Here is a 27,640-nt window from a genome sequence, read left to right on the forward strand (position 1 = left end):
GGATGTCTGTCCATGTGAAACCTTTGGTTCTAAAGGGGAGACTATTCCTTAATAGGTGTGAGAAACTATCATGGTAGCTAATGGTCCATGCACTTGTTTCCATTACAAACTTCTATTACAAACTTTCAGAGTTGCAACTTCCACGAGCCCCTCTAAGATTCCAAAAATATTGTCTTTGGTCAAGAATTCTGATGATGGCTTTTGATTTGTCTTAATAAGAATTCATCATTACTAGTGTTTGTTTTCTCTTGACATTCATCTCTCCGTCATTTATACCCTACTCTTTTGGATATTGTCTCTGAGATTACACTAATGTTTTCTCATATTTATTGTTGATAAATACACCTTACCTTGACAACGAAAGAATTTTTTTACAGACATATAGCAAATAATTAAATGTTTGCCAACATCCTCCCTGTGTGTGCCAAAATAGGAGCTTTCGAATAAGGTATGGACATCCCTCAAAGCATAATTGAGAGAGCATTGGAATATAGGTTGGTTCTTGTCCAACAAGATTTAGGATGTAGGGTATCAAAAAGGGAGATATGGAGGGTACGAATTTACCCTCATGGGTACCGATTAAGCCTTCAAACAAACCAAATCGATCCCTGCCCATGTACTTTGCCAGATCGGTGCTAAACAAAAATAATCAAGGTTAATGCAAATCAAAAATAATGGCATATTTGGTTGGGTTTAATTTAGAGCAGAGACAACATTGGGAAATTAAGAAATAAAAGATCGATACTATATATATATATATTTGCCACTATTTGCAGGAACTATGAAATGAAAACAAACAAAACAAACAAATGAATACCAAAAGTATTACCCAGCCGATTTGTGGTGAGGAGAAGTAAATAATGGCATGGTCTCAAACAATTTGAACTCCACCTTTGTAGGCCAATCGAAATATAGCAAGAAATTGGAGGGGTTATAATTTTGAAAGAATCCCTAGCCTATCGTTTTCAACCTATGATAAAATACATTACCAAGATCGCAGGAATGCACAAAATGGATTAATTCAAAAAAAACCTTACCTTGCTTGTGCAGAGATCACTCTGGTGGGAGGGGCAGGGAGGCAAGATGGTTGTCGCTTGTGCTTTCAAAATGAAAATAAGTTGTGTTTTTTTTATTAATAAAATGCCCAAGGTCGTCGGAATTTCGACGAACACGGGCATTTAAAAAAAAAAAAATCAAATTTTCACACAATGCTCCTTGTCCATCAGAATTTAACCCCAAATGTATTAGTGTACGAAGGTGGATGCCATGTTTAAATACCTTTTTCTGCCTTGGATGGATGATTACTTGGAGTGTGCTTGCTTCTTGCTCAAAATTCTTTAGCTAGAAATCTTCACGCTCTCTGAAAATTTGAAATCACGGTGAAATGAAATGGAGCCAAAACCTTATTTTATAATGTCTTTTTACCATCTACCACGTTAATTGCATGCTGGTTAATTATTCATTTAACATTGTCTGCTGGTAATAAGTAATTTTCAACTTCTTATCTCTAACCGAGGGAATAATTAGCATATGTGTCATTTGATTGCCAATCCCTCAAGGAAATTTTCTTCAATTAGATGAAGAACTTCCTGCCGGTGGAGCACTGCTTTGTCCTACCAGTGAAGCATCACTTTGTCCTACCGATGAAGCATTTGTTGGTTCTATCGGTGGAGAAGTATTCCTAATATTTAGATCTACTTTTCTAATCCATTTCTTTGAGAATTTTTGCTTAACCTCTTCAACTTTTTCCTTACCTTTCAAGCTAGCACTTTTGTTGTCTACCGGTGTACTTTTACTTCTACAAAATTTAGCAATATGCCCAATCTTGTTACATGCATAACAAGTTACATTATTCTTCTGAATAGCTTTCCTATAACCTATGCCATTTTGTGTTCTGCATTGGTTTGATAAATGTCCAAATCTTCCACAAACATAACATCTCACATTCATTCTGTAGTTTTCAGAGTTATGACCAACTTTGTTGCATTTTGAACATTGACTAGTGGGTGTATTGATATTCTGATAATTCCTTGATCTACATTCATTTTCTCTATGACCATACTTATTACAATTAAAGCATCTTCCATTGAATTTATAAGCATTAGGTTGTCTTACCGGCTTGCTATGATCCTGAGTATTTGTAGTACTGGAGCTTTCACCAACTTCAAAGCCAATTCCAGAAGTGTCACCTTTAGGTTTTTGATTCTTTAGCAAGGTACCAAGTTCCTCTGAGCTTTTCTTGAATTTTTCTTTGTGTTGATTTGTAGTTTCCAGTTCCCTTTCCAAGATTTCTTTTTGTCTCATCAGTTCATTTGAGTCATTCTAAGTATGCATCAGATCTGTCTTCAACATGTCATTTTCATAGCTAAGTCTTGTGTTCTCATTTGCTACATCACTTAGTCTTCTGGTCAATTCTTCTTCATTCTTCTTCCTATCCTCAATCTCTTTGCAAAATCTCATAGTCATATCCTGCATTTCATTTTTTGTTGTCATGATCTCTTGTTTCAACTTGCTTATCATATCATTAAGTGATTCCTTTTCATCATTCTCATTTTGTAGTTTTTCACAGAGTTCTCTTCTCTTATTTCTTGCAACAATAAAATTTTCTTGAAGTGCCTGAATGATATCCTGAGCTGCTCTCAAATCATCTTCTAATTTGATATTTTTCAATTTCTCTGCATCATAGTCTGTAAGAGCATCTTCAAGTTGCTTCATCAGATTTTCCATTTTTACCAGTATCAAGATCTTCCTCAAGCTATTAGGCTTCTGGAAATAGAGGACCAAGCTCTGATACCAATTGTTAGGGGTCCCACAGATACTGAGAGGGGGGGGTGAATCAGTATCTAACCGGTGATAAGATTTTCTTAAGTTAAAACATGTTGAACATAATATAACAATGTACCAGTATGCAAAAAATAATGCAATAAACAAAATCAAGAACATCCACATGAAAAGTACACCATAACACAAGATGGTTAACGAGGAAACCCAGTGTGGGAAAAACCTCGGTGGGATTTGTGACCCACAATATTCACTCACTGACCAATAAGAGAATATTACTTACAATAGGGGCCTGCACATGCAGGAAGGCCAACTGCCTAGAGCTCACTGCTCAGTGGGAAGTCACACTGACTTACAATAAGGATTATATTAATCCAATGACTTGTACTACTTTACAATAGCATCTTCAATGCTAGATTTAGTACTGGTTCTTGCTTTGTTCTTTACATATACCCTTGACCTATAATTCGCACATTAGGTCTACCTAATAATTTTCTTTATGCTTCTTACATCACCTCTATCACATATACAAATTTCTATAATGATCTCCTTTATATAAAAGAGTCATTTTACAATTTGCCAAGTCGGCTTACAATAATAAAAAAAATATTACATAATAAAAATCTTGTCGGCCTTTGTGCCGGTATACACGTTTTCTTCTGTACTGGTGCTAGTGTCCTTGTTGATGTCGGTGCACTATCTTCCCTGTGTAATGCTTTGCTGGTATGATGTCTTGCCGGTGCCATAGGATTGCAAGGTTGCCGTCAATGACAAAACCTTCAATCACATACAATGTCTCATTGGAGTGTCCATATGCCAACATGCATCATTTATTTTTGATAGCGTGTTACATTTTGAGAACAAGGATTTTAAATTGGATATTCAGGCAGTGAATGATGTGTATGTCAGTTCTAGATTTGACCAAAATGAAGATGCTTTTCCTTTATGGGTTCTTTACCCTCCAAATAAAAGGCCAAAAATCATTGATGTGGATAAAGCCTATGGTCACATGATAAAATTGAAATTTGGTGAAGTGGATCCCATTGTTACTATTGATAGGGGTATTGATATTTCAAAATTTAATAAAGCACAATTGTCAAAGTGATCAAAGAAAAAGATCAGCACAAGGGATTATATAAAGAATTTTTAAAAAGAGGAGGACAACCTGTGCCACAAATCCATGATGGGTCTTAGTGGAAAATAAATGTGAGGAAGTGCAAATGGAAAACAAAAAGTTGAAAAGGCAAATGCAGAGTGTGAGGGTTGACACAATCTTTGTCTTATTGACTAAGACATTTGAAAAATTGCAGGGTTTCCTTGAAGATTTCTAGGTTATTTATCGAAAGAATATGGATAATGCAATAGCTCACAACCGGATTTATAATAGACTAGGAACTCTATTGCATGATAAGACAATGGCCAATACAGATGCTAAAGTTATTGAAGGAATACAAAAGCTGTTGAAAAAGCATGAAGACTTTGACACAGAATTGTAAAATGAATTTAATGAATGTAAGGAAATAGTACATCATGGTTTTCCAGAAATTGAAGATTAGAATGGATAGATTAAGGATAAGGATAAATGGATTGTAGAGTACCAAAATCTTCTCAGTGCTTCCCTTAACATTTCCCGATCCAATGGACTTGACATGACAGAGCTAATTGAGTAGATGGAAAACCTTGTCACTTTGGAGATTATGGTCCAAGATATTATCTACGATGTAGATACTTACAATTTAGAGGGATATTTGAAGCCCATTTAGATTCTTGGAGACTAGCCATAGATATCAAAAGATGTTTAAATATGTGATTTTGTATTTTATAGTTTTAGTTTGTTAGGGCAGTTTCTAGGTAGTTAGTTTCTATTTTAATGAAAGGGTATGCCCTTTCATTTTCAAGGGGAATCCTCATCTATATATAGAGGATTTTTTAGGAAAGATAGATATTAGAAGTTTATATATAGTTTTTATGGTTTTAAATCAAGACAATCTCTATTCATTTTTTTTATGAACTCGTTGTCTGGAAGTACCAAGTTGATGGACGATATGCACTGAAATCAACTGGTTTAAGTATATTATTTTCAATATAAAGATTCAAATGTTTTTCATTCATGATGGTATCTATCTTTTCAATGGATTGGTCAATTCCTTAGATAAATCTATTTACATAGGTTGTTTTATTGTGCAAACTTATGTTGTTGTAATTAAGAGTGATTTTTAGTTTGATATATCAGTTTGAAGGATTAGTTGGCAAACTTTGAATTGTCTTATTGTTCTTTCAAAGTAAATTTAAATTCAGTAAGACTAACTTGATGTCACATTTTAATTGCAATTCATATGGAAGCCTTTGAGATGATGGTCTTGTTTCATTAACAAGTTATTAAAACTATCTCAAAGGTTAAATGTAGGATTTTTCATTTGAAATGATATGAACTCAGTAAGGAATCAAGGCACTAGTCTTTTATTGATTTTATATATATGAATCAAGTATTTCCAAAGCAAGTTTCATTAAGGAATCATATTTATAATTCATACAGTCACTACTTTATAATCATTCATTTACAAGCAAGCAGTTACAATTTTTAGATAATAAGATTGGGTTCAAGAAGAATTGCCATCTTGAAGTCACCTAATTTCTTAAATCCTTTATAAAAGTCTTTAACCTACAATTTTAGGTTTTAGGTATAGGTTCACCCACCTTGGTTTAGCGAAGCTTGAAGTGTAGGGGAATTTGATCTATCAATCATTCTCATTTGTTGGGCAAGACTGATTTAGAATTCATCAAGAGAAGTGGAAAAACTCTTTGATTTCCAATCTGTGGTTTTGGTAACCAACACAAGCAACCAATACAGATGATTGGAGAGGATCCTGGTGTTGCAGTTCAGAATATATGTTCATAGCATTGTCATAACTCTATGATTGAAACCACATCATGTTTTGTGAACCGAAGAGCATGTTTATAATTGATTGATATGTTCTCGGTGAAGAAGAATGAATGCATATCCAGTATGTAGGTAGTTGTTGTATCAATCAAAAAATAAGGCGACCAGTAAACATGACCACCGATAAGCAAGCAAGGGATAAGAAAAAAATAGGTGTTGCATAAAATGTCAACCATGCAACAGGTAAGCAAGAAAGACTCCCATTGGATGAAGATTCTTTCACCAAATGAAGAGAAGGCATGATGGGGCACCAGAACAAAAAAGAAAGGGTAAGAAGTGATGATTTTTCCTTTATGGAAAACTGGTTGATATGAGGTCTAGGCTAATAATGATCTAGCTGATAGAACAAAGAAGAGAATTTCTTGAAGAGTAATAGGTCAATGGATAATCGGTAGGGAAAGTAGACTAGTAGGGAAAGTAGACTGGTAGTGTAAAGTGTATACCGGTAGGATCTTTTTGGTCGGTGACTAATTCTGAATCGACGTAGTCAACTGAAGTGGATGTCGATGAAGATGAAATATAGGATCCAGGTGGCTAATGTGTAGTGAAGAGTGCATCGGTGAGGTGGTTGCCGACTCAGACTGCATTAATTGTCAACTCCGGAAATCATAGAGTAGTTGTAGAGGATTGGGGCTCAAAGCAGTTCAAAGGAAAAATATTTGATTCATTGACATCTTGATCAAAGTAGGACATCCAATCATCTTGTCGACCTAGAGAGGGAAATTGGTAGACCATTTAATGTGATTGACAAAAGCAGGGCTGATGTTTGCTAAAAATAGTAAACGTGTATTGGAAGAAAAGATTTGGAAGTGTGGTTTTGGTTTGTTGGAAGTTATCAATCTCAGAGAAGAGATCCTATTAGATTTGATATAGATTTGGTCAGTGGAGAAAACCCTAGGGCAAGAAGTTTGATTATTTGTTCTGGTAGGAAAGCTCGAGTATAAATATGCAAATTGAAGATCTTAGTGAGTGTTATTGTTGATACCGAGGAAGTGAAGGTGATTGTTGAGAGAAGAATAGTGATCAGTATGAGTTCAAGAGAGAAGTATATAAGTAACTGAGTGTTGGAGAGATTTAACTGGTAAGACGGGTTCAATTGGTAAGAGACAGAGTGACCAGTGGATTGTCATAGAGTTAATAGTCAAGTGAACCGGTTGTGTTTGAACCGGTAGGAAGGCATCAGAAAGTGAATGAATGCAGAGTGAGGATCAGAGGAAATCAAGAAAGGAAGAGGCTGACCGGTAAGAGGTTAGAGAGAGTGAATAGATAACCGATAGTAAATTAAGTTGAGAGGCAAAGGAGAGATAAACTAGTAAAGAGTATTGATTGAAGGTGTTACAAAATCCATTTGTAACAAGGTGTAGATTATTATATAACATTTATCTCATTGTATTTCACTGAGTGGGTACTTGGTGTAGGGGTTGGTGCTCCTTGAGTTGGTGATGAAAACAGTGTAGGGGTTGGTGCCCATAAATTTCTAGGGGTTGGTGCCCTAAAATATTGTAAAACTGTTATTCCATTGTGAGACTGCATTGGAGTAGTAGACTCCAACAACATTTCTCAACAAGGTTTTTCCTACATTGGGTTTTCCTCATATATCTGGTGTTGTGTGATGCATTATTTGTGTGTGTTTGATTACTAGTGCTTTCATTACTTACCGATTGCACACACATAGTTGAAAATTGTTTATAATCATTGATTCACCACCCTCTTAGTGATATCTTGGGGTCTGCAATTGACACTAAAAACTTTGTCGACAACACCAGTTACTTGTTATACCGAAATAGTCTCTATCAACAAAGAGAAGATCCTTTGATAAACTCTTTGTGACATCTTACCAAATTCCCTAGCTACACCAAAAAAACAAACTTCTTTCATGAAGACCTGCCAAATGTTATATTGAACTATCCATTGTCAACTAGACCTATCAGGTGTCATACCAATATGAATTTTTGGCATAGATAATAACTTTGGTTAGCTGAAATTTTTTTCTTATCAAAACTGACTATCACACCAAAGTAAATCCTCGACAAGACCATTGCAAAGTCTCCTCAATACTTTCCTTATCGCCATGATAAAGCACTTTGCCAAGGTAGTTGAACCATTCAATAGAGGATTGACTCTATATTGAAATATGACCATCGTCGGGACTAACTTAGTGTCTCATCGAAAGGAATTCTACGTGTGAGGTCGCTAAGACTTTAACAAGGTTTGACTAATATGAACATTATCTGAAAGAATCATAACTTTAATTAGTGACTAGAAATGTCTTCTCAAAATAGAGTCTCACATCAAAACAAAACAAACCCAACGTCACCAAATGTCTGTAATGTGTTGTGCTCACCATGATATAGATATCACAATGCCAATCAAATATACCATGCTCTATATGACCGTCTTGTATAATCATCCTGAAGCTACCTATCGAAGCATAAAAGAGCATTGTTCATGATGAAGTCACATATCCATCTATACCATAGAAAATTCATCTTACAAAGTTTATCTTGTGCTCCTTCATTGATTATATTTTTTCTGCTTGTATCATCCTACATCTTGTTCTTCCTTTGGTTGACATGAATATCTTGTTTTATATTCTAACTAGTATCCTTGCACTTCATGTCTCTATTTTTAATTCTTCTTTCTATTCTCTTTCATTTTCCTGAGTTTTAATTCTCTATTATATTTGCAGTTTGTATGCACTTGAACTATTCATATCTCCTTTTTCCCTAATTTACTTCATAAAAGGATAATCATCACATAATATTTTCAAAATAAACTTAACACTTATCATTAAGGCCAAACCAAATCTTTGTAATTCACTACCAATACAACCTAAGGTTGTCACTGGTGTCACTATCACTATCAAGGAGGATATATGTCAAGGACCAAATCATCTTTGTAATTCACTACCAATACAACCTAGGGTTGCCATTGTTGTCACTATCACTGTCAAGGAAGATATATGTCAATGAAGACACATGTCAAGAAAAACATGTGTTGTACTAAGATTTGACTAATCAAAGGAGTGTCATCATGTATACCATATACCTAGATCTAAATACAAATGCAAACTACCTTTTTGACATCAATGACAAAACCTTATGCCAAGGGTCAACAAAATGTGATTGTAGCTTTCAAATGATTTTATTTTTAGATGATGGTTTTTGATATAACTTAAGATGGTGACCTTTAATCAACATAGTCCTTATTTCTCCATCAATAGGCACTAGTTAAACTACACCATTTTTAAAAGTTGATATATCTCATATGGTCCCAACCATCTTGTATGAAAATTTCCCTTAAACTCTTGAAACTGATAATCAAACAATAGTGCCCAATCTCCTTTCTTAAATTGTCTAGAAACAATATTCTTGTCATACCATATCTTCCTTTGATTTCAAATCATTTTTGTATGCTGTAAAGCTTCCATCCTCATTTAATCTAGTATGTTCAACTATAGAATCCTTATCTTTTTTTTAGACAAACTAATTCCAACTTCTAATTTTGTTCTCAATATCTACAATTCAAACTCAATTGGAATAACAAGGGTTTTTCCATATACTAATTCATATGGAGAGAATCCTTTTGTATTTTTTTAGGTTGTATTGTGTGCACATACTGCTTCATCTAATCTATTTGACTAATCTAATTTCCTTAAAGAAATAGTTTTTGTAACAATTTTCTCCAATTCATTATTGGTGACTTTCACTTGTTCATTTGCTTGTGGTGGCATGGTGAAGGCTTGTGGTGTGTCATTTTGTACTTGTACATGAAGGTTTCCATCATGGTGGACATGAACTGTGGTCTATTAGATGCAATGACAGTCCCAAAGACACTGAGAGGGGGGGTGAATCAGTGTCTAACCAATTAATGGAATATTTGAACTTATTTATAACTTTGCAACTCAAATTCATGTACCGGTAAACAAGTAATAATGCAACAAAGAGAAATAATAGAGACAACATAAATGCACACCATAACACAAGATATTTTGGCGAGGAAACCTGATAAGGGAAAAACCTCAGTGGGATTTGTGACCCGCAATATTTACTCGCTGGCCAAAATGAATAAATATTACTTATAGTAAGGGCCTACACATGCAGGAAGGCCAACAGCCTAGAGCTCACTGCTCAATGAAAGAGTCTCACTGACTACAAAATGGATAATTAAATCCAAGACAATGTACTCCTCAAAATAGCATCTATAATGCTTGATTTAGTACCGGTTTAAGCTCAGTTAGAAACCTTAACCAAAAACCTTGCCAGCGAATGATATTTGCTCACATAACCTATCTTCTATGATCTATTACATAATCACCTTTCTTCTATTTTGTATATTTTCTCATATCAAAATGACCTATAAGATCTCATACATATATGAGTCTCTATAATACATCATGTTGGCTTACAGATAATTAATTACATTACAATACAATTCATATAAACAAAACTTTGTCTCATGTCGGCCTGAGTGCCGGTATGCATTATTGCCAGTGCAAACTAGATGTCGATGAATGAACTTGTTGTGCCTGGTGGTGTCAATAGATGATGTCTGTGTTGTTGGCGAACCTATAGAATCATGTTACCAGTTGGTTATCATCAATGACAACATCAACCATTCTCATGTGCATGTATAATTCCAACAATCTCCCCCTTTGGCATTCATGTTAACACTCATGAGAAAAAACCAAAAACTATTGTCCAAAAATGAAGTCCAAAACTGATCCCCAAAAAATAGAGTGTGCTCCCCCTGAGAAAGTGATTTCTTCTGTACATTTTTCTCCATACTGCTCCCCCTTTGGCATCAATGACAAACGATGTCAAAAAGTATCAAAGAGTACAATATTCTACCTCATAACCTGTAACCAGTTGTGTACAATTTGAAAGATATCCGCCAAAATTAGATTCAAGCTCTGCATGAATTTATTACTGTCAAAAATAATGGTTTCGGTCTGCTGGATCATGTCAGTCAGATAATGCATCTATTGCTCCAGTGATCGGTCTCCTTGAATTGTTGCTTTAGATAGCTCAACCCGCTGAGTAGTAAGGTTTTCCAATCTAGGACCAAGTTTGTTTTTCAACTCTCGGGCCTTCATCCTTATCCTTGCTTTTTCTTTTTCCAAATTCTCAATCTTTTCTTCAAAAACTGTCATTTCTTGTTTAGAAACTGAGGTAAGTTCCAAAGAACCTATCATATTATTTGCTATGTCATCCATCTCCTTTTGTGTTTTCTTAATCTCCTCATCAATGTCTTCAGTCAGGTGGTGAGGCTTCCAAGTTTCCTTATATAATTATTTGTATTCCAAAATTGTGGAATTAAGTACCGGTAATAAGGAATAAATATGCTTAGTACAGTCCTTGATAGTTTTGTCAAAGAATTCACCTTTTTCTTTATTCACCCTTTCCTTAATAGTTTCTTCATTAACCTTATCTATAGTTGTAATACCCTAAAAATGGTCACCTAAACCATGGGCCCCTAATTTCAACAACATCACCAAGGTCCTAACCAAAGGCAATTAAATCAATCTTGAGCACACAATTAATTAATTCTTCAATCAGTAAATGTCACATGGCAAGTGAATTATTCTATATTAATTAAATTAATTAAATCATTCCAAGAAAATCATTTTGATCAATTATCCTATTTTAATTTATTAAATATCCTTGCATATTTAATTAATTAATAAATATGCCATTAATCATAAAAAAAAGGAATTAATTTATCACAAAAGAGGAATTAATCACAAAGCAAAAGTTAAATTGAAAAGAAAATAAAAGAATTGAATTGAGAGAGAAATCAAACTTGAGATATTATTTCTTTCTTCTAAATTGAGATAACTTGAAATCAGAAAAGTAATTAAAAGGAATTTAATCATTCTCTAAAATTGGAACTCAAAGCTTTTGAGAAAAGAAGTTTAGTTGCATTGAAAAGACTCTTTTCTTGAATAAATCAAAGAATTACCTATTTTCATCTCAAGTGCATGGAATTAATTGAATTATATCTCTAATGCAAACTCAAACTTATTTTCTGAATGCATTTCAATTAAACTATAATTGGAATCTATCTCAAGGTTAACTAAATCTGATTTCTCAATTATTTCAATTATCCTAAATTGTGTTTTTTCTTGATCTCTCTTGTGATTCTCTATAAATTCAACCTTCATCTCTCATTCAAAACACCCTGGAGATGTATTGTTATTATGCAGTTTTTGCTCTGGAGTCATTGAAGATATTGTGCTTCCTTTTTGAGATTATTGCATCTTAGTTTAATTTCTTTTTGCATATTTCATGATTTCTTGAATTCATATATCTTACTACTCATCCATCTAGCATAATCTTGCATCCATTTAGCTTAATATAATGCTCATATAGATTAAATCCTTCATCTTGGTGTAGTCTAGTCACTGGTATTGCTTATACAAATCTGAGAGCAATCTTATACTCGCATCTTTTAGAAGGCAATTGGTTGATTTGTTAAGGTTTTATTATTCATGCTTATATTTGTCTAGCCATACATGTAATGACTTAATTGAAGTGTTGTGTCTTCAACTTACAGATTTATTTCACTTTTTCACACACACATTTCTAGCACCCACCATGGGGCAGAAGACTACATCTTTTCGCCTCATAGACTAACTTTTTTCTTATTTTTTAATTTTATTTTTTATTTTTCATTCGTACAGTTGCTATGAATTATCGTACGAGTTTTCCCATAGTGTCAGATGACATATTGCAATTATCGTGCGATATCATACAAATTATCGTACGACTTGGTGATAATCGTCGTACGGTATTCTGTATTTCTGGGTTAAAAAGCAGATTTCTTTATTCAGGTTTTCTCATTCAATTTTTATCATACTAACATTGACCCTGGCTTGTTGTTCATCTATCTGAGAAATTTTTATAGCCTAATCATTTTTTTGTAGAATGCTTATCGAAGAATATGCTTGTCAAACAAAGACAATATGACTACTGATTCGTTGTCTTTGCAGGTTACCTGAGGAGATTCAAGAAAACATTGTATTCATTAAATTCATTTTTTAGGCATCTAACTTGCTATCTAGTTAATGAACAAATCTATCTTTCATGTTTTAAGAAAATTATGAGAGGTAGGAGAGTATGCTCTTGTTTGCATAGACAATTAGAAATCCAGACCCTTGAGGAATTTTTTTCAGTTTGAGATTTGTATATCTTTAGCGGGCCTGCCCTCTTGAGGAGCTAATAAGCTCAAAGCCATTAGGGTCAGTGAGAGGGGAATGACCCAAGTGGGAACAACTAAATGCCATATACTCCAACCCACTATAAAAGAAACATGATTTGATAAAAATCAAGTCAACAATAGTGCTCGGGAATAACTCTCCTTTGTACCTTTGGGTATATTAAACCTTGGTTTTCAAGGCTGGGAGATCTCTTAATTGAGTTTATACCCCGATGCATCAAACAGATCCCTTACTAGTTCTAATTATGATTAGAAGCTACCCGTTTCACCTCCGAAAGGGGGCGTAATATTTGTGAAAGAGAGATAGTAACTCTCCCAAGATACTTGCCATTTCATGCCCCCATTAGTGTTTGGAGTCAACTAATACGGTGTTGAGAATCCATTATGTGAGACTCAGTGGCCATATTCTGATTATCTATTGGGTGCGTACCTGAGTTTACAAGCAAAGGTTTTCTTCTCTCACCAATTTCCATAGGGTTAGCGTGCTGTGATTGGAGTCATTATACATATTGTGTGTTTATTGTACCACTCTGTAGTTGAAACTTTGTCCATGTCAAAACTAGTCTATCCTAGTCAAAACTCTATCCATGTCAAAACTAGTCTATCTTAGTCAAAACTCTGTCTGTGTCAAAACTAGTTTATCCTAGTCAAAACTTTGTCCATGTCGAAACTAGTCTATCTTAGTCGAAACTTTGTCTGTGTCAAAAAATAGTCTATCTCAGTTGTCCACAAACTCAGTCCATCTCAAAATTGGTCATCATCAGTCATTAAAAACTTGGTCTGTCAGAAATTTTATCTTTGTCCAGTAAGATGTCGTACGAGTCTTTTGATTTATCATCCTGCTACATACCTGTTGTCGTACGAAATTTCATTAGGTCTAATAGTTTGTCATCTGGGTCCTTATTCTATGTCGTACAAAACCTGATAAACCATCATCCTACTTAGGGAAGTGTCATCTGACCCTTGATTTTGTGTCATACAAAACATCATCACATTCATTAGTTTGTCATTTGAGGTATACCCATTCGTCGTACGAGCCTAGGTAGCAACTCATACAAAATACTATTTTCATCATCCTGAAGCTATTAAACTGTCATCTGGTCCTGTAAAACCTATCATACGAATCTCTAAATTTGTCAGTCCAAAACAATCAAAATTGCCTAAAACAGTCTATAGGGAGTATAAAACTAGTTATCATCATTCTGAGCATAAACAAATCTAAACAATGCACTTTTGTCATTGTGATGTACAATTTTGTCGATCATCCTTCAGCTAGTTCAATCAACCATTTATCAAACTTAAGTTATTTACATAAAACATCTTACATAGGATAGATCGTTCCTGAAACCAGACTGAGTCTTAGTCACTTCTCTTAAATCAAACTAGGTAACTTAGATCACATCTTACACAGGATAGATCTTTCCTAAAACTAGACTAAATCTTAGTTTCTTCTCTCAATTGATATGTTAAACGAACAACTAGCTCCAAATTTGATCTTGACTTCTGCATCACAAACAACTTTAGGTGACATCAGCCAATAAAAATGCCTACTCAAACCAAAAGTTCTTGTAAAAAAGATGGCAAAGGAAAAGGAAAATCTTTTTCATATCAATAAAATCCATTTTACATAAAGGATCCTCTCACAGATAAGCCTTCATCATTAGATATGCCAATTTAAGATCAACCCTTGTCTCCCACCATATCTGGAACAAAACAAGAAAGACAAGCTGCTAAACACAAAACTTATGACAATCTTAGTATCCATGATACTGATAGTGATTCCTCATCAAGTGAATCTAAAGCCTCTAAACCTCCATAAACTGATATTCATAAATGTCAAAAGGATAAAGATTTCCAAAAAATGATGAAGGTTATCATGGCTAGAGAAAAAGAAGACTATTTTCTAGAACTAGCAAAACAAGGTGCTAAGCTTCCTACTGGTTATGACGTTGAGACCCTCCTCACTAAAGAGGAAGAGACACCATTAGCAATGGTAAACAAACAATTACAAGTGTTACAAATTGAGATCATAGAACTGAAGAACAAGGATAAATCATCAGAACAATATTCTCTTGACACAATATGCCCATTTCCATTTGACAAAAACATTTACTTGTCTCCATTTCCTTCACGAGTGGAGATCCCAAAATTTGACAAATATGATGGTAACTTAGATCCCCAAGATCATATAAGAGAATTATGTGCTTTATGTATGGATTTCATGCATGAGCAAATGTATCTCATGCGCCTTTTCCCGTGAAGTTTAGGAGGGCAAGCTATGGAATGGCTCTCAAGCCAACCTATGGGAATAAAAAGTTTTGAAGAATTAATCCAACTATTTCTACAACAATACTCCTCTAACATTTGTCACCCAATCACTATGATAGAGCTTTGCAATACCAAACAAAAAATAGTAGCTCCCTTTCTCACTTTTCTCCAACGATGAAGAAAGATGTTCTCTAGATATTCGTGACCTATTCTAGATTCTGAGAAGATGGATATCTTCATCAATAACTTAATCCCTGAATTGAAATATAGTATCCAAATGCAAGTGCATCATTCATTCAATAAAATGGTAGATAATGCCCTCAAGATGGAAGATGTGCTGATAAAGAAGGTAGATATCTCACTTCAGAAAGAAACACAACTGGGATCTAGTTCCAAAGAAAAGAACAAATATTGGAAATATAGCAAACGCAGCAACAAAATTTTTGTTAATGATGGAGTGGTAGACACTGTTAAAGAAAAATCAAAATCCATGATATTTAACTTGGCTAATGGCACACAAGCACTCAAAGTAGTTGAAACTATAGTAGAAAATCCTTTGAAGAAAGTAAAAGAGTGGTTTAAAGAGAAACCTTGGCTTTAGAAACCTAAACACAAAATCACTTCTCTAGAAGAATCATACGAATCCACTTTCAAAACTTTATTGGCAAATGATCTAATAACCTTACTAGATAATTATAGGCCATATGATCTAGAATTTAAACCAAAATGGTGGAGAGAAAATGAATACTACGAATACCATTGAAACAAAGGTCATAACACAAACAATTTCATGAAGCTTAAGAATGAGATTCAAGATCTCATTGATGTTGGCAAAAGTGTTGTGGGAAATCACAAAACTAATGCTGATCACAAAGCTTTTAAAGATCCCTTACCTGTTTATGAACAACTTGATTCCTAAAAGTTAAAATGAGGTGCCAAAGTTAATTACACCTATACCAGCAATGACAATGTGATCAACATGATTGAGTCTTACCAATCTGAATATTGCAATGTGATTATAATCAAAGATTAACAAAATGAATCATAAAATGCAAATGTTGTGACCCGCGCTCAAAAGAAAGTCACTCTCCAAGGAGCTAGTTCTTCAACTCCTACTCCAACAATGTCAAACCTACCAACCTCGTCAAACAAACAAAAATATACAATATTTGATAAATTCAAACAGCTAACTTCATCATCATCCTCTGGATATAGCATTGTCAAACAACTGAAAAGAATGAATTCTCAAATCTCCATCTTTGAATTTCTCAAATTCTCTTCTACTCATAAAGAGATCCTGGACAAAGCATTGCTCACAACTAATGTCCCAAAAGATTTAGATATCTATCAATTTCAATCTATGGTGGGTCACCTGACTTCACCTCATTATCTTACTTTATCTGAAGAAGATGATAACTCACTGAATCACCCACATAACTAGTCATTGCACATTGAAGTTATGATCCATAAACACTGAGTTAAACATGTTTTGAGAGATGGAGGCATTGGGTTGAATATTTGTACCTATAATTTGCTTACACAGCTGAGCTTTTCTAAAAATGTCATTGATCCAGCCAAGAAAATAACTATCAAAGCTTATGATGAAGAAGAAAGAACCTCTAAAGGTCTGGTACTATTACCAATTAGAGTAGGACTTGTAGAAAGTGATGTTATTTTCCAGGTGCTTGATCTTCCTCTATCATAAAACATCCTACTGGGCAAGCCATGGATTCATGAAATGAAGGCAGTTCCATCTACATATCATCAGTGCTTAAAATTTCCTTATAACGGAGTTGAAGTCAATATTCCAGTTGATACAAACTCTCCCTGCAACGCATTGACAAAGAGTGCTAATACCTTTGTGCCTCATAATAGATCATCCTCTATAGCTAAAAGTTTAGAAACCTTGATGAAGGACTTAGAAAAGAAATTAAAAATCACAGCTGCTGGCATGGATGGATACAAGATAGAACCAGTACTTTCACTCATTTCTCTTCCTCCATCACCCAGATAGTCAGGAAAACCATCAGAGGTTATGAAGCCACATAATTCCACTCCAAATGTCATATATGATGGTCTCTTTGTAAAATCCTCTACTTCCCTTGCAGATGAAATAGAAGAGGATGTTGTTCTCAAATGGTTTTTCAAAGAAGATAGTGAAAACAAAGAAGTAAGACATTGTGAGATTTCCTCGACACAATATGGTCCAGGATATAAAATGATTCAACATATGGGGTATTTAGGTATTGGTCCTCTAGGAAAAAATCAAGAAGGTATTATTGAACCCATTTATCTACAAGCAAAGTTTGCAAATGACAAAGATGGACTGGGATACAATCTGGGAAAGACATCAGACCAAAAACATGCTTCTAAATCTAAGTGGAAGAAAAAGACACTGCCTTCACTATCACAGGAAGTAAACACTCAACAGACTCAAGAAGAGTATGAAAAAGAATAAAAATAATTATGAATCAAGAGAGAGGAAACATTTAGTACTCAAGTCCCAATGGTATCAACTACAACATTACAAGGAGTAGAAGTCCTAGAGGATATGAGAGAAGAGGTAGAAAGAATCAGGGAATTGTTTGCACCACTGAAAATTCTAGTAACATACACTGGTAGACAACAAGGAGATGATTCAAAAACTAACTCGAACGAGTATGAATGGGGTCCAAATCATCTTTTAGATACATCTAGTACATAAAATCTAGAAGATTCCAATGGTATCATAGATGAAACACAAGAGCTGATACGCTTAAAACTACAAATGAAGATAGAAGAAATCAGATAAAAAAGATAAGTAGACTATGAACAAAAGATGAAAGAAGTAAGGACACAAGAAATTCTGGTATCAGAGCTTAGTCCTCTTTTGCAGAAGTTTAATAGCTTGAGGAGATCCAATGTCTGCTAACTATTTAAGAAAGGACAGTCCTAAACTTGATGCAACCAACTATGGCTTAAGCAAATGTTGAAAGACATAAAGGTAAAATGAAAGGAACCTATTACTATCTATTGTGATAACACTGCAACAATTGATATATCTAAGAATCTGGTATTACATTCTAAAACCAAACATGTTTCTATCAAAATAAATTTTCTAAGGGAGAAAGTTGAAGTTAAGGAGATAAAACTAGTTAATGTGAATACTAAAGAGCAGATTGTAGATATTTTCACTAAACCTTTGCCTAAGGAGACTTTTGAATATCTCAGAGATCAGCTTGGATTCATACCACCACCGGTAGAGACTTAGATAGTTGATGATTGTCATCAACTGGCATAATTAACAGAGAAATCTTTTATTCTATTCTTTGATGAGGAAGCTACTTCTCAGGGGGAGTAGTTGGTATATTGAATTGATTGGTATTTTGTATATGAACTTGGTTTTATTATAACTTTGGCATTTGGTGTCAAAGGGGGAGAGATATATATGGAAAAACACATTATCTTTTGGAGAGATTGGTATGGAAACTTTGGAAAACACATGTTGCTCCCAGGGGGAGAGATTGTTGTTTAGGAGAGATTATTACTCTCTGATTTTTGGTTATGATATTTTTGGAGATTGTTGGTTTTTGATACTTGGCATTTCTATTTTGGCACTTTGATGGTTTTTCCATCTTGTGTTGCCATCAATGCCAAAGGGGGAGATTGTTGGTATTTTGGTATGGTTTTGTCATTGATGTCAACACCTACTAAAACACTAGCACTTTCGAAATCCAGCAACATTCACCGGCAAGCAAGTAACTATTGCACAGTTACTGGTATATGGTTCACCAGCAAGATATAATGATCACGACACTTGGAATGGCATGGAAAACACATGGTTATGTCAAAGACATCATTTGGACATCTTGTCCTGGAGTTTTGTTCATTGGTATATTCACAGTTGCATATTTGCTGTTACCGACAAATAGGTCCAGGGTTACACCGACAGGTTTATCTTTTCCAGATCAACATGGCACGCTATGGAGATAATTAATTATTGTTGTAAATGCATTAAGCCAACATGTTCAATTAGTTATTGCATGGGATATTATATTATTTGTAAAATGTTTTTATTGTAATATCTTGTAGAGCCGACCTACTAAAATTGGTCTTAGGTTGTGGTATAAATGTAAGATCTTATTTGTAAGATCAAGTGTGGAATGCGAAAAAGGATTGTGTGAAGGTATATGTGAGATTAAGCAGAGCTATACATGAAGACATCATTTGAACGTGAATCTAGGTTTTTGTGAAAGCATATCAGCATTACACCAGTACTGAATCCAGCATATGAAAATGTTATTTTGTGTAGTACATTCTTATTGGATTTAACCATCCAACTATAGTCAGTGTGAATCCCATTTTGTGATTGAGTAGTGAGCTCTAGGCTATTGGCCTTTTTGCATGTGCAGACCCCATTTATGTACACTTACTATCTGCAGTAGTATCATCTGATTGTGGGTAAGGTTTCCCATCGTGGTTTTTCCCCTTACAGGGTTTCCATGTACAAATATTGGTGTTGTGTGTTGTGGATGACTCTGTGTTTATGTTTCATTCATTAATCATTACCGGTATAGCAATTAACTATTAAAACTATCTATTGGCATACTTAACTGGTTTACTCGTATTAAGGATTAAGTTGGTTAAGTCATTTTTGGTTTAAATTTATTTGACAATTGATTCACCCCCCCCCCCTCTTAGTTGTCTCTGGGACCTAACAAATTCTTTACCTACTATGTCTCTCTCTAATAGGACAGAACAAATCAGGTATGACACTACAGAAGAAGAATTGTAAGCTACAAAAATAGAAGCAGTCATTAGTCTAAATGAAGCTGAATGGAGCAGAAGACATGAATTCATAGAACCATCATGGTTATGTCAACAGGTATGTCAGATACAAGTGATAAAAGAACCCAATCATGAAGGAACTTGCAGCATCAAAGATGTAGGTATTGACACTATACATACATTCACTTAATCACTTGAAGAAGAGTCAGAAACTCCCTCTTTATGACTCTAATGACTCTGACAATAGTCTTATTGATGATAATACCTATTCAACATCAAACTCTAACTCCTCTGTCATAGATGTTGAGAATCTATCTACTAATCTTGTTACTGTCGAACCACGCTATGTAGTCTAGTCTGGCATAGAAAATCATGCTATGAGTAGGTCTATTGGATTTGGTCAACTAAATATTAACTTGTACTTCAATGATCATGTTCTAACTATTCCTGATATCAAGACATTTACACAAGGTAGTCTTCTAGAACTCGACTTGTCAGTCCGAAGCTATGATGATAATACCATGAATTCTCTTGAACCTATCCAAACTTTATCTTTAGTACATCCTGAACTAATTGACTGTACTCTCCAAAACCAACCTATGAATGTACCTATCTTTGCCAATGACTATACGTTAACCTACTACCTCAATGCAGTTGAACCAATGGACTCTTCCACCAGCGAACAAAGTGAGAACATGACTAAAACAGATATCAAGTATCTTAGTTGTAAAAATCAAAAAAAGAAAAATAAAAAGATCTGATGGTGAAAATCACATTGTGGCGGTGTCAGAATCAAAAAGAGAAAAAATAAAGGACGTACCTAAGGGTGAAAACCTCTTTGAGGCACCTGAAGGTGAGATACTTGATATACTGCCAAGTCATTTTCAGGAAAGGTCTTCTATATTGATTGAACCAACTTAGCCAATAAATATTGGGAGTCAAGAGATACCACATATCATCCACTTAGCTCAATCATTATCAGCAGAAGAGTTAAAAGATTTCAGCAATCTCTTCCTAGAAAACAAGATCAACTTTGCATGGACATACTCTGATATGTCTGGTCTAGATCTTGATCTCATTATGCACCATCTTTCTATTGGCAAATGTACAGAGTTTGATGACATGATGGTGTATGTTGTCATTGATGTCAATATGCTTAAGTATGAACTGGTATAATGAAGTAAGCAAACTGGCAAGTGAACCGGTATGATGGTATGAATCGGTATATGCGAAAAGGTGAATCGGTATGTTGGAATGTGAATCGGTATATGCAAAGTTTGTATTGGGGTTTTATTTGATATGACTACCAATTGGTAATCTCAGCTTCAGGGTTTCTGGTTGATGCATTCCAAGTCTGTGTGATTTGACTAACGACATCCTATGATGAGTTAGTATTGAAATGAAGATGAGATCATGTTGCCATGTCAGCCTTGTGCATGTGAAGAATCTCCTTGAGGATCTTGCATGAAGAAGATTGATTCTATCCACCTCGGGAATGAGCAAAAACTTAGTAAATGGTGGAGAGCGCATGATGGGTTATCAGCTTCCAGAAGCAGTGAAGAACGGACGATGGAGAACATCTTGAGATTTGTTCAAGACGGTTTTACTCTATGTAATGTGATTAAACAGTCAGGATTGGACCTGCTGTATTGTTAACCTAGATGCTTAGGGTTTTAGGTTTTGGCTACCAACCTAATTGTTGTCTAAAAGGTCAATGATGATTCTCTTTTGAAGTTGTTGGCAAATGATTGTATGTGAATTGATTCTTGCTAGACCAGAGAAGTGAGTAGATACCTACAAAGTGTAATTACAGATGTAAAGGAACTAAAGTGCATCTGCCTTGGCATTAAGTGCTGTTATCAGATCAGTGTATTACTTGTTGACATCTAACCATTTCAGCAGTTGGAAAATCCCTTTCTCGGGTAGCTTTAAGAGGCTTTTTGTAAATCCTTTAACAGAGTGACTCAAAATCATTGAGTTCTTCAAATCCTCTTGCGAGGTAACCTTTAACTGGGTATTTAGCCATCCCTTAACCGGGTGATCCCTAGGAGGATTGGTTCCTAGCAGAACATGTTGTAAAGTCTTTAACCGGACTAGGCTCCTAACAGAGCAAACCTCAGAAGAGTTCAAGAATAACTTGTGGGTATTCATTCCCACTGTGTTGTTTTCCCCAGTTGGGTTTCCGCGTGAATAATCAGTATGTTATGTGTGATTCTTTTCATGTGATGTCTTAGTGTTTTCTGTTAAGCGGTAATGCAAGCTGATCCAGTGGTCATTGTATTTCTAATGTTTTACTTGCTTAAGCATTTGGGTGAAGTTGAGATGAGATATTAGGTTTTGAGAAGATCTAGATGTTACCGGTTTATGTCTTTTACATTCATAATGTGTTTTATCGGTATTGCCTTGATTTAGATCGGTGATGTTGTTTACCGGTTAGTGCAGTCTTTGTTGTTGAAGTTGTTAAAGAAGTTTTTGTCTATACTGATTCACCTCCCCTCTCAGTATCTATTGGGTATTTACTGGTCATCATTATTCATCACTTTCTATTAAACCAGGAGTTAAACTAGTCAAGCAAAAAATCCGCAAGATGCACCCTCATGTGGCACTATTAGTCAAAGCTAAGATAGAAAAATTACTAAAAGCTAGATTTATTAGAGCAATAGACTACACAGAGTGGATTTAAAACATAGTACCTATATCAAAGGTAGAAAAATCTATTAGGGTTTGTACAAACTTCAGGGATCTCAATAAAGCATGTCCAAAAGACAATTTTCCATTTCCTAACATTGATATGATAGTGGATATGACTGCTAGATATGAGATGTACTCACTAGTGGATGGATTCTCTAGTTATAATCAGATAAAAATAGCTCCCGGAGATCAAGAAAAGACAACTTTCACCTGTGCATGGGGAACCTTCTACTGGAACATCATACCATTTGGACTAAAGAATGTAGGAGCAACTTACCAAAGAGCAAGAACTGCTATCTTTCATGATATGATGCATAAGAACATGGAAGATTATGTTGATGATACTTTAGTGAATAATATTAAGAGATCCACACATATTCAAGAGCTAGGCCTTATATTAGATAGAATGGAAAAATTCAAGCTCCGACTAAATCCTAAAAAGTGTGCATTCAGAGTGACATCAGGGAAATTACTTGGCTACATCATTTCAAAGAAAGGAATTGAGGTTGATTATAAGAAGGTCCAAGCTATAATGAAAATGCCACCTCCAAAGAATATCAGTCAAATGAGAAGTCTACAAGGATGTCTCGAGTCAATCAGATGCTTTATTTCATAGCTAGCAAATAAGTCTCAACCCTTCACAAAAGTATTAAGGAAAGGAGTAACATACAACTGGGATCAAGAATGTGAGCAACACCTTCAGCAAATCAAATAATACCTATCTAATCCACCAATATTGATGCCACCAATTCAAGGTAAACCATTGATCTTATACATATCAGGTACTGATTCATCATTGGGGGCACTTTTGGCACAACAAGATGAAAATAAAAAAGAGAGAGCTATATATTACATCAGCATAACATTGGTGTCTTATGAAATGAAATATACTATAATAGAAAAATCATACTTGGTATTAGTCTTTGCATCACAAAATTGAGACACTACATGTTAGCACATTCCATCAAGCTAGTAGCTAAGATTGATCCACTCAAATATCTTCTCAACAAAGGAACACTTACAGGAATATTGGCTAAATGGGTCATGGTTCTTACAGAGTTTGATATTGAATATGTGGAACGCAAAGCCATCAAAGGATAGGTAATTGTAGATCAACTTGCTGATGCTCCATTTAAAGACACTCAACCTCTGCATATTGAATTTCTAGATGAATCAATAATGCACCTTACTCAACAATCATGGAAGATGTTCTTTAATGGGTCTTTTACTCAACATGGTTCCAGTGCTAGAATAATTTTTATTACTCCTCAAAAGTATTCAATCCCAAAGTCTTATAAGATTTTTTTCCCTTGCACAAACAACATTGTAGAGTATGAAGCTTTGGTAAATGGGATCAAGCTAGCTATCGAATGGAAGGTTCTAGAATTACACATCTATCGAGATTCTTGGCTAATCATCAATCAAATCAATGATACATATCAGAATCAAGATGAGAAACTAATGCCTTATAAGAGAATGGTGGATGATCTCAAGAAATATTTTACTTTTGTATCATTCAAGCAAATTTTCAGATCTGCAAACAGAGCAGCAAATGCTATGGCCACCTTGGCATCCATACCAGAGTTACAAGAATCTAATTTTGTCTTTGAATTCCTGGTGGAAGAGTTACATTACCTTGCCTATGATTCTCTTGAGTCCGAGATGGTCTATTCTATTATTGGACATGACTCATCTTCCTACAACCATATTTACTCTTATCTATGAGACCAAATCATCCCAGAACATCTTACCCATAATGAGAAAAGGAACGTAATCTGAAATGCTTCACAATATGTCATCATCACAACCGACCTATTTAGGCAAGGTTTGCATAATACTTTGCTTAGGTGTCTAGAAACTGAAGAGTCCCAATGTGCATTATCAGAAGTCCATGAAGGTATTTGTGGATCTCATTCGAATGGTCTTACTTTAGCTCAAAAACTACTAAGGGTTGGCTACTACTAGCCAAACATGGAGAAATATGCTATAAAGTTTTCTAAAACTTGTGAGAAGTGTCAGCTACATGGGAATCTCATACATGCTCCAGCAAGGATTCTTATACCCTTCATTACACATTGGCCTTTTCAGCAATGGGCCTTTGATCTCATTGGTCAAATATATCTTGTATCATCCAACGGACACAAGTTTATCATAACTTCCACTGAGTATTTCATTAAGTGGGTAGAAGTTATTTTGCTCATCAAATAAATTGGTAAACAAGTAGCTCTGTTCATCATTAACTATATCATCTGCAGGTATGGGATACCTTCAGCCATCATGACTGACAATGGAGGACAATTCAAGAATAAAGATCTAGACTGTGATAAATTTAAAATCAAACAACATTGGTCATCTGTATATTACCCTCAAGGTAATGGACAAACTGAAGCATCTAACAAAAAACCGTTGACTATCTTACACAAAACAATGAACAAATCTGGGAGGGATTAGCATCTGCAACTCAATCCCGCACTATGGGCTTATAGAACATGTATTAGAACACCTACTCAAGCTACACCTTTTTCTTTTATATATGGGTCCGAAGAAGTATTACCTATTGAAGTGGAAATACCATCTTTGAGAGTTTCTTTGCAAGGTCTTGTTACTGATGAAGACTACATAATATCTAGATTGCAAGAACTCAAGTTGCTGGATAAACATCGGCAAGTGGTGTTTGATCATCTGAGAGTGTATCAAAAGATAATGTCTAAAGGATATAACAAGAAGGTTCGACAATGAGAATTTTAGGTTGGTGACCTTGTTCCGAAAGAAAATCCTAAAAATCAATAGTTTTGAGACAACAAAGGGAAGTTTGAACCCAACTGGCTGGGTCCCTACATTGTTACTGCAATCTTTGGCTCTGGTGCCTATCAGCTCTCAACATCGAAAGGAGAACAATTCTGTGAATTGATTAACACCATCCACTTGAAAAATTTCTTCACTTAGTATTCTCTGCTCCAGAAACTTGTACAACTGAAAAATGTCCTGAAAAAAATCCTAAAAAGTCCTTAAAAAAAAAAAAAAAAAAAAAAAGAGAAATAAAAAATCTTTGCCAAGTAGGTGAAAATCTGACAAACAGGTGCCTCTTATACTCAAGCGCTCCATCTATCAACACAACATTGGCATTTCCTTCTTTCCTGCATCTTTTCTTTCTCTTGTACATATATTTTAGTTTCTTTTGTGACATTCTGGTTCTTTTAGAACCCTCATGGCTTGAAACTGATCAATGTCCTAGTCTTAGGGTAATTGACTGAGAAATTTATGTGTCCTAAATAGTATCAACCAATTCATCATTCTATTAGTGATACCCAGTCGTCCAATCTGATTTAGTCACCTATCTACTAACTACTGAAGAGTTTTATTACTGAGTACACAAGCAAAACAACATTTCTGAAAACAATCACTAAACAGTTTGAGATATGCATGAAATATTTCTTCGTGTGTTGTATTTTATATTGGTTTTCAATTATTATTCCCTCTGAGTAACTTGAGGAAGTCTATCTTGACTAAGAGGAGCAAGGATTGGGAGCATTATATTTTCTTTGTTTTCTGCTTGTAGAAATGATTCTGATGATCTGGAAACATCTATTCAACTAGGTGTATGTGATAAGAGCCTTCACATCAAGGTGAAATCACCACACATACCTTGACTCTGCTTATTTGTATGCTACAAGGAGGTTCACATCATTTCTTTGTCTATTTTGAAGGAATTTATTTTAATGTGCAATCCAGGTCCATGCGTACTCTATCCAAGGATATGAACAAAAAAAGGGTCATTATGGATAAAGTAATTAATATTGCACATGAAAAGGAAGGAACTCTATCCTTCCTACTATGTTTGTAAATGCTCAGTGATGAACATTAAGCATTCCAAATCCAATGACTAGTTTTTAGTTTGCATTCATTTTGCATTTTGTGCATTTTGAACGATTTCTACATGATAACAATAATCTCTTTATCTTCTGAATCAGAGTTTGAAGTATCATCATTTCTTAGCTAAGTGGTCTCTCTTTTTCATCTTTTCTCTAATCGAGTACTTGTGTATTGAGATGTTAGCTGCATACATAAGCATATTATATAGATTCATACATTCAATTGCATTCACATTATTGCATAGAAAAAATACAATTTGCATTACTAGTTACTCATTTTTATCATTTATTTGCATATGACAAGAAACAAAAACAAAAACTCATATTCATTTGCATTACATACATCCATACTGAACATATATGCATACATATAGAACAAAGCATCTCATAAACCAATCAACGCAAGTACAATAAAATCAAATCAAGATCTCGTATATATAATCATCAATATCTCAGAGTATAAGTGATATAATTGTCATATACAATCTCCCATCAGAGCAAGAATCGTATGGGCTACAAAAAATGGTGTATCTAACAAAATCTAAGAGATATAAGAAATATAGCTCTCTGCCTCTCCCTCATCGCTAGGTGGTTGAGGAGGTGGAGCCTGCTAACTGGTGTGTGTGTGTGTGTGAAAAGTGGACATGTATCTGTATCTGGAATACACAACACTTCAATTAAGTCATTAGATGCATGGTTAGTAAATCAATAATCAATGAATAATAAACCATTACAAAGCGACCCATTGCCTTCTATTAGATGTGAGTTTAGATTTCTCTTAGATTGCTAAGCTATCTAGTGACTAGACAACACCTAAACAAAGGATTTTTAAATCTATATGAGCATGAATATGAGCTAAATGGGTGAAATATTTAAGCTAGATATGCAAGATTAATCTAACATGATTTAAGCAATATATGAACGTTTAAGCTAAATGATTAATGAATATGAAATAATTAATATGCAATATCTCAATGCAAATTCTCAATGAACCTAGAGCAAAAACAACATAATAACAATATATTCTCTAGGATTTTTGAATGAGAGATGAGAGCTTGAATTTATAGAAAATTTAGAAAGAAACTGTAGCGTCCTAAAATTG

The sequence above is a fragment of the Cryptomeria japonica genome, chromosome 6 (genome assembly GCF_030272615.1).
Source record: "Cryptomeria japonica chromosome 6, Sugi_1.0, whole genome shotgun sequence".
Classification (NCBI taxonomy): Eukaryota; Viridiplantae; Streptophyta; class Pinopsida; order Cupressales; family Cupressaceae; genus Cryptomeria; species Cryptomeria japonica.